The following is a 12,535-nucleotide window of genomic DNA, read 5'->3' as shown; positions in this document are numbered from 1 at the left end:
GGGTCGCCGAAGGCAGACCTGGCTCTCAAGAGAAGACTGGCTATGTGCACACTGCTCACAAAATGAAGTGGAAACTGAGCTGCACTTCCTAACCTCCTGCCAAATGTATGCTGGAAATATGTATCTCTAAAATGTCTGCAGCATTGAAGGTTCCCAAGAACACAGTGGCCTCCATCATTCTTATATGGAAGAAGTTTTGAACAACCAAGACAACTATCCAGCCAAACTGAGCAATTGGGGGAGAAGGGCCTTGGTCAAGGAGGTGACGAGAACCTGATGGTCACTCTGACAGAGCTCTAGTGCCTCTGTGGAGAAGGGATAACCTTCCAGAAGAACAACCATCTCTGCAGCACTCCACCAATCAGGCTTTTATGGTAGAGTGGCCAGACGGAAGCCACTCCTCAGTAATAGGCACATGACAGGCTGCTTGGAGTTTGCCAAAAGACACCTAAAGGACTCTCAGACTATGAGGAACAACATTCTCTGGTCTGATGAAACCAAGATTGAACTCTTTGGCCTGAATGCCAAATGTCATGTCTGGAGGAAACCTGGCACCATCCCTACGGTGAAGCATGGTGGTGGCAGCATCATGCTGTGGGGGTGTTTTTCAGTGGCAGGGACTGGGAGACTAGTCAGGATCGAGGCAAAGATGAAAGGAGCTTTCTTAAGGCACTGTAAATATGTTAGTATTTGTAGCTGTTGCTAGTGTTTTCTTTTTGGCACACACTCAATAAAGTCTCACCAATGTTAACATCAGAGTTGAATTTGAAGACATTGCTCCTGTAACATTTACCAAGAGTTTTCATATATGTTTTCTTCACCACAAACTGATGCTGGCACTAAAGCCGCACTCAACGAGCTGTATAAGGCCATAAGCAAACAAGAAAATGCTCATCCAGAGGTGTCGCTCCTAGTGGCTGGGGACTTTAATGCAGGGAAACTGGCCCAACGCTCTTAACCGTTACGCTACCTGCCACCTCCCCCACCATTGAACAAAATATTTTGGAGGCTATAGAAATACATTTATTATTCAATCTAAGTCAATCCAGGTAAAAAATACCCATCAAAACCAGATGGTTAGGGTAGGCAACAACACATCTGCCACGCTGATCCTCAACACGGGGGCCCCTCAGGGTACATGCTTAGTCCCCTCCTGCACTCCCTGTTCACTCATGACTGCATGGCCAAGCACGACTCCAACACCATCATTAAGTTTGCCGACGACACAACGGTGGTAGGCCTGATCACCAACAACGATGAGACAGCCTATAGGGAGGATGTCAGAGACCTGACAGTGTGGTGCCAGGACAACAACGTGATCAAGACAAAGGAGATGAGTGTGGACTACAGGAAAAGGAAGGCCGGGCAGGTTGAGAGCTTCAAGTTCCTTGGTGTCCATATCACCAACAAACGATCATGGTCCAAACAAACCAAGACAGTCGTGAAGAGACAACGCCTATTCCCTCAGGAGACTGGAAAGATTTTGCATGGGCCCTCAGATCCTCAAAGTTCTACACCTGCACCATCGACAGCATCCTGACAGGTTGCATCACCGCCTGGTATGGAAACTGCTCGACCTCCGACAGCAAGGCGCTACAGAGTGTAGTGCATACGGCCCAGTACATCACTGGGGCCAAGTGTCCTGCCATCCAATACCTCTATACCAGACGGTGTAAGAGGAACGCCCTAAAAATTGTCAAAGACTCCAGCCACCCTAGTCATAGACTGTTTTCTCTACTACCGGATGGCAAGCGGTACCGGAGCGCAAAGTTTCGATCCAAAAGGCTTCTTAACAGCTTCTACTCCGAAGCCATAAGACAGCCGAACAGCTAATCAGCTTCCCGGACTATTTGCATTGACCACCCCACTTTACCCCTACCTACATGTACATATTACCTCAACTTGTTACTCTTTAAAAAATGTACTTCAAGTAAATATTTTAACTCTTATTTTTCTTAACTGCATTGTTGGTTAAGGGCTTGTAAGTAAGAATTTCACGGTAAAGTCTATACCTGTTGTATTCGGCGCATGTGACAAATAAAATGTAATTTGATTTGAGTCAATGTCCCCGATATTCATATACCAATTTTTTTGTTCTATTAGTATAATTGCATTTTTTATTGTATTCTGCATTGTTGGGAAGGCCCCGTAAGAATTTCACTGTTAGTCTACACCTGTTGTTTACCAAGAATGTGACAATTTAAAATTAGATTTACAATTGATTATGGTTACACTTTGGATTGTAAAGCTGTTAATATGCATGAGGTATTTTCTTTTGTATCATACACATTTTTTAACATTTAAAGTAGTGCATAAATATCGTATAGCACATTTAATTGAAACATTTCTGAAAGTGTTGCAAATGCATTCTTTAGAAATTATGTTTTGGGTGAATATGATAATAAAATGAAAGTAAATACTGTATGTACCGTACTAAAACTTTAATACAATTCGTTTCTCATTAAAAAAATTAAATGCTGATATCATGTCGCTCTCACCAGAACACACACACATATATTATTAATATACTAAAGAATTAGTCCCCACTTCAACTAGGGCTGTGACGGCTATGACATTTTGGATGAAGGTAATTTGCCAACCACATCATTGTGGTCACTGTAATAACCGTTCAAATATTATTTTTTTTTTAAGACCCATTTTCTCCTCTCCTCAGCTTGCATGTGCTGCCATAGAAATAGAATGGGCATTCAAATTCAAGCCAATGATGGCATAATGGATGGACCAATCATTTATATATACACTAGATAACTGACAGGGGGGCGCTGTTTTGAAGCCACCACACCTCAATCCTGGCATTCATTTACATTTTAGTAATTCAGCAGACTCTTATCCAGAGCGACTTACAGGAGCAATTTAGGGTTAAGTGCCTTACTCGAGCACATCGACAGATTGACTGGCCCAACACTCTTAACCGCTAGGCTACCTGCAGCCTCCCCCACTATTGAACTATTTTTTTTGGAGCTATAGGAAGGTATTTTTTATTAACATAATTCAATCTAACATTTAAAAAATCCCCATCAAAATGTGTCAGTTTAAGCTAGAGATATCCGTTTTGTTGCATGGGCTAAGTGTCAATCTGCGGTGGAAAGTGGTAGAGCTGCAGGGCTTTTTGTCAGACCAGGAGACATTCCAAAAAAATTGTTTTCTCACGAAAATGTCTGTAGCGGCCGAATGGTTTGGCCTACTAACTACCAGCTTTCACAGTTTCATCTCAGAATTAGACATTCTTTCCTTTTTCTCAAACGTCACATTTCAAAGTTGTTCCAAAGTGTTTAAGGTTAAGGCATTAACTCTGAATGGTTAATGTAATGGTTAAGGTTTGGGATAGGCTTAAAGCTAAAATATTTAAAACAACTTTCTATAGCTGAATTTGAACTTGCAACCTTTGGATTCAGAGGCAGATGCTTATGCTCATCTGCAATGCCATAGTAAAACTTAATACCTATTTGAAGGTAACAGCGCTCACTGTTGCCCTTAGTGGCATATTTCCACATCATCTCCCTACGTCCTCAGACATGGATGGATGTCAAATGCTGACTTGTATTAAGGGTGATCTGGCTGCTAATATGACCACTCTATGGAAAGATGAGACTCTCACAAACTTGATGGTGTCACGGAACTCATCTGAAGGTAACCCATTCAAATGTATGGAGCTAGTTTTGTGCCAACAAAAAAAGGGGTTAAATATGTGTCCAAAAAACTAAAATATTTCCTGAGCTTTCTTATATCTCCTAAATATAGGACAGACACTTTAAAACCGTATTCCTTAAAATATATATTTTTTTACTGTCTTTGTTGCCATTTGTGAATGTTATTCAATGCGTTTCTATGGGATATAGTAGTAAAGGCCAAATTCAATATTTTATCAGATACTTGTTTTTATATATTGTTTACATATATATACATATATATACATACCGTTCCATATGTTACACTTAGACTTTTAGAGGTTAGTGTCTACATTAGTTTTTGCCACATTTATTCTAAACTCAGCAAAAAAAGAAACGTCCTCTCTGTAAACTGCGTTTATTTTCAGCAAACTTAACTGAGACATAAACTGAACAAGTTCCACAGACGTGACTAACAGAAATTTAATAATGTCCCTGAACAAAGGGGGGTTCAAAATCAAAAGTAACAGTCAGTATCTGGTGTGGCCACTACCTGCATTAAGTACTGCAGGGCATCTCCTCATGGACTGCACCAGATTTGCCAGTTCTTGCTGTGAGATGTTACCCCAATCTTCCACCAAGACACCTGCAAGTTCCCGGACATTTCTGGGGGGAATGGCCCTAGCCCTCACCCTCCGATCCAACAGGTTCCAGACGTGCTCAATGGGATTGAGATTCGGGCTCGTTGCTGGCCATGGCAGAACACTGACATTCCTGTCTTGCAGGAAATCATGCACAGAATGTGCAGTATGGCCGGTGGCATTCTCATGCAGGAGGGTCATGTCAGGATGAGCCTGCAGGAAGGGTACCACATGAGGGAGGAGGATGTCTTCCCTGTAACGTAATGACAACAAGCTCAGTCCGATGATGCTGTGACACACCGCCCCAGACCATGATGGACTCTCCACCTCCAAATCGATCCCGCTCCAGAGTACAAGCCTTAGTGTATCGCTCATTCTTTCGACAATAAACGCAAATCCGACCATCAACCCTGGTGAGACAAAACCGCGACTCGTCAGTGAAGAGCACTTTTTGCCAGTCCTGTCTGATCCAGTAACAGTGGGTTTGTGCCCATACGTTGTTGCCGGTGATGTCTGGTGAGGACCTGCCTTACAACAGGCCTACAAGCCCTCAGTCCAGCCTCTCTCAGCCTATTGCGGACAGAGTACTGATGGAGGGATTGTGCGTTCCTGTTGTAGCTCTGGCAGTTGTTGTTGCCATCCTGTACCTGTCCCGCAGGTGTGATGTTCGGATGTACCGATCCTGTGCAGGTGTTGTTACACATGGTCTGCCACTGTGAGGATGATCAGCTGTCCGTCCTGTCTCCCTGTAGCGCTGTCTTAGGCGTCTCACAGTACGGACATTGCAATTTATTTCCCTGGCCACATCTGCAGTCCTCATGCCTCCTTGCAGCCTGCCTAGGCACCTTCACGCACCTTCTTTTGGTGTTTTTCAGAGTCAGTAGAAAGGCCTCTTTAGTGTCCCGAGTTTTCATAACTGTGACCTTAATTGCCTAACGTCTGTAAGCTATTAGTGTCTTAACGACCGTTCCACAGGTGCATGTTCATTAATTGTTTATGGTTCATTGAACAAGAATGGGAAACAGTGTTTAAACCCTTTATGATGAAGATCTGTGAAGTTATTTTGATTTTTACAAATTATCTTTGAAAGACAGGGTCCTGAAACAGGGTCCTGTTTCTTTTGTTGCTGAGTTTATTACAGACACCTTATTGCCCATTTTTAAATTAAATCAGGTGAGCTAAACATACAAATGAAAAAGTCTATTTAAAGGAAAATCATTTAAAGCATAATTTTAAGAAAGTACTAATGTTATTGTCCCCACTGCAACAGAAACATACAATATTTTTGGTTATGGAAAATCTATTTCACAGCGGTTTAGATGGTACAATGATTCTCTGCACTATACTTGCTTATTTTGTTACATAAACTGAAATTAGGCGAACTATTAGAATTTTAGCAACCAGGAATGGCAGAGCGATTTCTGCGTAGTGCATCTTTAACATAATTTGTGTTAACATTCTACATTTAGGAAAGGAGCAACAAAGTTGTATCATGTTGTTAAGAGTTCCTGTTACCGCAGAAACAGAAACATCCCGTTTTCAGTTAACTGTTCATTCCACAATATTATTGTTATTTAAACGGTTATGGCGGTTATTTTATATTCATGACGGTCTTCATCCATAACCGGCAGTTAAACGGTAATTGTGCCAGTGCTAACTTCAACTCTAACCCCACCTCCTCATCCTCACACCTTCACACAAGGGCCCTACCTGTTCAATCTAAACCAGTAACTGTTTCCAGCAAATTACAAAAACTACCAAAGAAATATATGTTTTTGATTGATATGGACTTGGGTATCTTCATTTCACAGCTAAAACATATTTTTGGATCGTACTATGATTTAAAGGTACAATATTTAGAAATCGCTCTGCCATTTCCTGATTGCAAAATTTGTTATCGTTCACCTATCTAAGTTTATGTGACAGAATAAGCAAGTATAGTGTAGAGAATCATTGTACCATCTAAACCGCTTTGAAATATCTTTTCAATAAACAAAAATAGTGTATTTTCAGCTGGTGTACAAAACCAAAATATGCAAAAACTAAAACTTAAGAGCAGGAAACATGTTTAATATGAGGGTTTCAGCTTGAAAATGTAATAAATGCCATTGTTGATTTTGATGCTTTTTTCATGAATTCATCTACTTTCTGTTGAACCATATGGTCTATCCACTAGAACAGGTATTCCCAAACCAGGGGTACGCGCAATGCCGTCTGCATTTTTTCTTCACAACTTCAAACAGTCCATTTATATTTTCCAATGGGGCTATATGTCACGTCCTGACCAGTAGAATGGGTTATTTGTTATTGTAGTTTGGTCAGGACATGGCAGGGAGTATTTGTTTTATGTGGTTCGGGCTGGTTGTGTTTATAGGAGGGTGTTTGATTTATTATTCAGGGGTTTTGGGCACCGTTCTATGTTTATGTATTTCTATGTTTAGTCTAGTCATTTGTATTCTATGTTTAGTTTATTGGGGGTTGGACTCTCAATTGGAGGCAGGTGTTTTCTAGTTGCCTCTGATTGAGGGTCCTATAAATAGGTATGTGTTTGTATTAGTATTTTGTGGGAGATTGTGCTGAGTATAGCTTTGTTGCCTTACCGGCCTGTTAGTCGTCGTCGTCGTCGTCGTCGTCGTGTTTTTTTTGTGTTGTTTTGGTTTACCTTCTTGTCCATTTAATAAAAAGAAGATGAGTGCACATATTCCTGCTGCGTTTTGGTCCACTCTACCCTACGACAACCGTGACACTATACAATTGGGTGAGGTTCTTTTCTCGCCTGAATAGCCTCATTCCACTGCCAAAAATAAAATCAAGCCATCTAGTGTTCAGCAAAATAACAACACAATTTCAAATACAGGTTGCCTAGTCAAATAAGAAACATTAAATCACATTAACTGTTACGCTCTCGCAGGAATTCCACTAGCGGTCCGTATGTAGCCAAACGTAGCTGCTGCTCATTCCATTTGCTTGAAAATTGATAAATGGTTAAAAAAAAGTAAGGCCTGCGTCCATAGAGACACAAGCCAGCTCTACTGGTAGTACTGCTACTACCAGCAGTACTACACCTGCACCTGTTGACAACACAAGTTGTTCTGCTTCCACAAGCACATCCAATGCTAGCATCAGTAATTCTACATTTGTTGTTAGCCCAGCTAGCATGGACACTGACAGTTGTGAATATGATACAGCCCCCTTACCCGGGAAAGCACCGAACAACAGACATGGACGTTGGACCATCGAAAGAGGTGCAAATATGATGAGAACTGCATTGATTTGGGGTTAACTTATATTGGGAGTAGTGCCTTCCTCAGCCACAGTGTGTTACATGTGCAAAAGTACCATCTCACAACTCGATGAAACCTTCACTCTTGCGCAGACATTTAGGAACAAAACATGCCAATTTGAAAAATAAGCCACAGGAGAATTTTGACTGAGAATTAAGATGACTTTCGAGTAGTAAGACATGTATAAAAGCAACAGATACAATTAATAAGAAGAGCCTAGAAGCGTCTTATATGGTGAGCTACTGAGTGGCTAGGACAGGCAAGCCTCGTACTATTGTGGAGGACTTCATTCTTCCTGCTGCCTCAGATATGGCCGGGACAATGCTGGGCAAAAAGGCCAAAACTATACAGACAATGACTCCATCAAACAACACTGTTTCACGATGCATCAGTGACATGGCAGGAGATGTTTTGAAACAATTAATGCTTCGCATACAAGCCAGTGAATTCTATGCGTTACAGCTGGATGAGTCAACAGACGTGGCAGGCCTGGCACAGCTCCTGGTATATGTCCGTTACGTTTATGGGGGGTCAATTAAGGAACACATCGTCTTCTGCAAACCATTGGAAACCAGGACAACAGGAGAGGATATTTTTAAAGTACATGACAGGGAGACATAGTGGAGTGGTAATGCGCATGCAAGCAGTTGCTCCCGACACCACTTGGGTACACTGCAGCATCCACCGAGAGGCTCTTGCTGCCAAAGGAATGCTGGACAGCTTGAAAGACGTTTTGGACTCTACAGTGAAAATGGTTAACTTTATTAAAGCAAGGCCCCTGAACTCTCCTGTATTTTCTGCACTATGCAATGATATGGGCAGCGACCATGTAACGCTTTTACAATATACAGAAGTGCACTGGTTATCAAGGGGCAAAGTATTGACACGTTTTTTTTAATTGAGAGACGAGCTTAAAGTTTTCTTTACTGACCATCATTTTCACTTGTCTGACCGCTTGCATGATGACGAGTTTCTCACACGACTGGCCTGTGTGGGTGATGTTTTTTCTCGCCTGAATGATCTGAATCTAAGATTACAGGGACTCTCCGCAACATATATATTCAATGTGCGGGACTAAATTGAGGCTATGATTAAGAACTTGGAGCTATTCTCTGTCTGCATTATCAAGGACAACACACAGGTCTTTCCATCATTGTATGATTTTTTGTGTGCAAATGAACTCAAGCTTCCGGACAATGTCAAATGTGATATAGCAACGCACCTGAGTGAGTTGGGTGCGCAATTACGCAGGTACATTCCCGAAATGGATGACACAAACAACTGGATTCGTTATCCCTTTCATGCCCTGCCTCCAGTCCACTTACCGATATCTGAACAAGAGAGCCTCATCGAAATTGCAACAAGTGGTTCTGTGAAAACTGAATTTAATCAGAAGCCACTGCCAGATTTTTGGATTGGGCTGCGCAAAGAGTATCCTGCCTTGGCAAATCGTGCTGTTAAGACACTGATGCACTTTGCAACCACATACCTATGTGAGAGTGGATTCTCGGCCCTCACTAGCATGAAACTAAATACAGGCACAGACTGTGTGTGGAAAATTATTGAAGACTGAGACTCTCTCCAATACAACCCAACATTGCAGAGTTATGTGCATCCTTTCAAGCACACCATTCTCATTCACCTTTGGTGAGTTATTCACAGTTTTCGATGAACAAATACAGTTTTATATGTAAGATGGCTAAATAAAGAGCAAAATGATTTGTGCCCTGGTCCTATAAGAGCTCTTTGTCACTTCCCACGAGCCGGGTTGTGATGACAACTCACACTCATTCTCATGTTTAGTGTGTGTGTGTGGCAGGCTTACAATGATGGCAAAAAAACAACATTTGAGAGTGCACTAACCCTGGTGCTAGAGGGGGGTACGCAGCTAGAGGTTGAATATTTGAAGGGGTATGGAACTATAAAACGTTTGGGAACGATTGCACTAGAAGAAACTCATGGACAATATGGACACAGATATAAAAAAGGAATATTATACATGAATATATTTTGAAGTTATTATAAGTAAGTTATTCAAGTATCAAATTACCAAAGTTACCATAGATTTCCATAAATGATCTGTTAATTATCAAAACTACAGAATGTTCTTGACTTTGACCGGTATCTTTGAAACCCTAATTCTGATGCTTTGGTCTTGGTCCCATTATCTCCACCTACTGGTAACTTTTTGTCATGACTTCTCTGGCATTTATGCTGTAAATCACTATTAGTTCTACTGATAGTCCACATGGTATAATCACTTCTGAGATAAACAAAAAAGCTCACTACAACAACAGAGCTTATTATTTGCAAAATAATGTAATTTTCCTTTGTCTACCCACATCAATCAATTGTTTGATCAGCCTTAGCAGTAAAGAACAAGTAAAACATGAATATTATCCCCATAGGATGCTTGTTGTGAAATGTAGATGCATGTCTATTTCCAGGCTTTGTGTCCTTTGCTGACAAATACAGTAGACACAGATGGGTGAAATGTCCTCAGAAGTCATTATCTGTGAACCCTGTCCAGAAGTGGCTTCCTTTCATTACATGTAGAATGGTAGTCATCTAGTGTTCCTCTGTTGCTCTTAATGCCCTCAGCAGCAGGGGAGAACATATGAAAGCCAACCCTTTGGAAATCGAGAGTAGATTCTTTTCATTTGCTTAATTACCTAATTAACAGAAAGCTAATTACTTTGTTGTGTGCATGAGTGCATTTGGAGAGGGTGTTACATAACTGATAGTAATCCTCAATGAATTTGTTTTAAAGCAGCACTCTATCAAGTCAAGGCCTAATCCACAGCACATTGGCAACATCAAACCAACAATATGTCAAAACAATTCAGACAAAACACTTGTGTGTTAGACAACGTTGAGCTTAATTTGCCCAATATACAGATACGTTTAGCCGACTATTGGCTGGCTGACTTTGTAATTGTGTGTTGTATTGTCTTATTATGGATAAACATTTTGATTTAATTTTCACCAATTAGAAGTTTGCCTAGAGAATTGTCTTTTTTTGTGTGCATTGTGTGATTACTACTTTGATGTTGTAAAGAGAGAGGGGTGCCATTGTTACTATAAATGTATGCATTACAGTCCTATAATGTACATCAAACTGTGGACATGCTCAAAGTGTGGAAAACTATGCAAAAAAAAGAAAAATAGAATATATACATAATTCCTGTTCCAGGAGAGTGCATCTTATAATCAAACTTGATTCATTTCACTGCAAACATTGTCTGATTGATCAGGCAGGTCTTGTTTTCATGAACAATACATGTTTATTTCCAGTGCAAAATATTTCTTTCAAGTGATGTCATTTTATTTTTAATATCCTATGTTGGAATAGTTAATGTAGGTAATTTCCCTATTCCCCGGTGTTTAGGGGTATCCATAGATATTCTTCTCTGTATTCCTTTTGTTTGTGTTTTGGGTGTAAAGTATTGTACATTTGTTACAACTAATATTGTCTTTTGTTGTATGTTTTCTGCATTGTCTGGAACTTGCTGCACGTTTTATTGAATTGACAACATTTTCTATCTAATTTAACACCTTGTGACTGACTGCATGGTTTGGACTTCACCTGGACTAAACACAAGTCCCACACCTGCATGTTTCTGTGGCTGTGTGAGAGCAGAGCAGAGAACCATTAAACACAACACCGTGGTCTGGTCACACTAAGGGCCATACCGTGATTGATGTGTCTCTCCCACGCCTTGGGGCTGCTTGTTTCTCCTCAACTTCTTTAGAAGGAGAATATGGAACAGTGGCCCCCACCATCCACCAGATGTCTTCAACCATGCTAACAATAAGCCTCTAATATGTCATCAGTACTCTTTACTATATGGCTTTGTGTTTTTTCAGGATTATTCAACTAACATTTGATTTTAGGCTGAATGTAGGCCTTTTCATTTTCAGCTGCAGAGAGCTGTACAGGTTGAAGGCATGTCTAAATGTTTCATAATTTATATATGATGGAGTAATTGTGTGACTGTTACAATTTACACATTTGATTATTAAAGTAATTATCACTGTCATTAATAATCAAAGTGTTTACTGTTTTATCATAGGAGCAATGAGATGGTACCGGCTTCAACTGCTGTCAGAGGGTGGCGCTCTATACCAAAGAAACAGACTTTCCAAGAAAACCCATCAGCCATGCTGTGCCTTCTAGATGCAGCCATGATACATTTACTGTCGTTTGTAATGAAATGAACTGTGCTTTTCAGACCTTGATCAAGGACAAAGAGACTTAAAATATTTTCTCTTGAGGTTAAATTAATGTTGCTTTTCAACGAGTGTTAACTGGACTATTGGACCGACCTGTGATAATTATTTTCTGTAGGGGGCAAATGACAGACTTTTAATTACTGCCATAATGTCTTAACACCTTCAGTGACAGTAAAGAGGGCTGGAACAGGGAAAAGTCCGTTTTCATAGGCTTATACCAGTTATTTTGAGGAAGTAACTAATAATGCACTTTACAATATAGGGGAAGACGTCTGCCACTACAGAATAGTTTCCAACAAAGTTGAGGCCGAGACATAGGACACTTGTACGTTTTCTTGCATTCATTAAAGTTTGTCCCTCTGTCGAACTTTCACCCCTCGAACTCCCTCCTTTCATTGGACAAAGTGCAGAAAAAAGAAAAGAAAGCTTTTTCTGCCTCAATTGTAATGAGATAGTTTACAACTAGACATTTTTACTTTATGGCAATCCGCTTGTGTCGACCCTTTCTGCTAAAAGTAATCCATAATCTCCCAGCAAAATTGCATTATTGGACTTGGTTGCTGTGTAACTGGCAACGAATATGACTTCAGTTCTGTTCAAATTCTGTAAAGATCTGCAATGAATATTGTTTACCCAGCAGGTGGATATGACGTCACGGACATGGAACATCAGAAAATAACAACATCCAAATCCGCGATTCCGTTTTCTTTTATAGCGCATTAAATTGTGATAACATTAGAAGGAGCTC

This window comes from Salmo trutta, chromosome 16 (genome assembly GCF_901001165.1).
Source record: "Salmo trutta chromosome 16, fSalTru1.1, whole genome shotgun sequence".
NCBI classification, from domain to species: Eukaryota; Metazoa; Chordata; class Actinopteri; order Salmoniformes; family Salmonidae; genus Salmo; species Salmo trutta.
This window is presented reverse-complemented; position numbering follows the sequence as displayed.